This window comes from Nelumbo nucifera, chromosome 3 (genome assembly GCF_055504915.1).
Source record: "Nelumbo nucifera cultivar China Antique chromosome 3, China Antique-T2T, whole genome shotgun sequence".
Taxonomy (NCBI): Eukaryota; Viridiplantae; Streptophyta; class Magnoliopsida; order Proteales; family Nelumbonaceae; genus Nelumbo; species Nelumbo nucifera.
Genome location: NC_142651.1, coordinates 47,356,592 through 47,358,369, shown reverse-complemented (window position 1 = coordinate 47,358,369; position 1,778 = coordinate 47,356,592). Strand labels below are relative to the sequence as shown.

Sequence of the window (1,778 nt, the reverse complement as noted above, 5' to 3'; positions counted from 1 at the left end):
ATTTCAATATTAAATTTGTAATATTTAATATTATTCTTAATTTAACTTTTATGTTATAATTATTTTTCGACTTTGAAGAAAATTTTTAAATTTATTACATAATTTTGTTATTTTAACTATTTAAAATATAGTTATGATAAATATTTAGTTATTTAAATATTTAAATATTATATAAAATATTTAAAATTTTTTGTTATTTGAATTTTATTTATTTAAAGCTATTACATATTATTAATTATTTAAAAAACTTTTAAATTGATAATTTAGAAAAACATAATTTAAATTGTTATTATATAATTTTGTGATATATTTTTTGAAAATATAAAATTATTTTTTGCGTTTTTAATAAATATTTTAAAGTTATTTTATAATTTTGTTAGAATATTTAAATAATTCTTAATTTTTTTAATCCAAAATTTCTTTAGATAGATGTAGATAAAAAGTAGGGGAGAAGATAAATAAGAATTAGAGATAATTTAGGAGAAAAACTCTCTACTAAATTAGAGATAATTTTGGAGATAAATAGGAATGAGAGATAATTTAGAAGATAAATAGAAATTGGAGATAATTTTGGAGAAAGTGGGGGATAGTGGGGGAGGTAGTTTAGAAGTAATTTTAGGAGAAGAGATTATTTAGATTATTGAGAAAGTGCTTCTCATTGCTTATTTCGAAAATGACATAGAATTAAAAAAAAAAATAAATAAATAATTCTCTCGAAAGAAAGACATGCTGACATGGCAAGACCAGTTTTAATATATATATATATATATATATATATATATATATATAGATATAGATATAGATTCCATGGCCTTACCCTTAAAAGTATATCTCTCTTATGTACATTTGCATTTTCAATACCTCAGCTTCTTTTGAGCCATTGGAATCCTCATCACGTCTTTTAATTGTTCGCAGGTGGGACCCTCAGCCTCGAAAATGACAAAACTGCCCTTATCTCCATATTTGACAACTATCTTGTGATTTTAAAAATACCCTGTCCCTGTGTTAGAGTCACTGCCGGTGACATTGATTATTTGGACCCAAGGTCCTCAGCAGCTGATAGTCTCCATTTCCTTGTAGGCCCTCATGAAAAAGAACTGAGAGCAGCATCACATTCACATATGATATGAAGGAACCAGAGTTAGGAGCACAATAGCAAAAGAGCGTCCTCGGTTCTACTTCAGCTCAAAATTCCTGCGGAGGAAGTGAAACTAACCACTCATGAACCTAACCCAATCTTAACTCAGAGTTTGAGACATTTCCGACCATGGTTAAATATGTTCGCACAAGATAAATTTAATGTGAATATGATGTGGGACATGGTATCAGATATTAAACTGTTAAGAACAGATAACTACACTTGACCGTAGCAGAAAGGCCGAAAAAAGTATGCTTACACCAGTTGCTTCTGTTGCCTTTTAATGTCCTCGTTTCACCTTCCCCTTTTCTCATCAGCCGATGTGGGACTAAAGTCGATTCAATATTCCCCACGGTAGAGATCCTCATCTCCCAAGTCCCTGCCATCCATTGATCCAAGATCGATTACTCTCTGGCCTGTCTCTTCTGGGTGAACACTCTCTATTGCCTGGTGTGGTGAAAAGCTTCCCGAGCTTTCCAGGGAGTTCTGTCCTGATTATGTTTGATAAAGAAAATCTGGTTCATATTGCAAATGGATCAATTCGCTTTGACTCAAATAATTATCCATGCACATTATTGAATTTCATAAACATAAGCCCACTTATTCGTTATTCCTAACTGAAACTTAATTTTTTTTGTTG

At 30.0% G+C, this 1,778-nt stretch overlaps 1 pseudogene; it reads right to left on the bottom strand.

The window, feature by feature from the left end:
- Positions 1-1,275: 1,275 nt before the first annotated feature.
- Positions 1,276-1,391, bottom strand: LOC148801196 (U2 spliceosomal RNA; annotated as a pseudogene).
- Between the last annotated feature and the right edge of the window lie 387 nt (positions 1,392-1,778).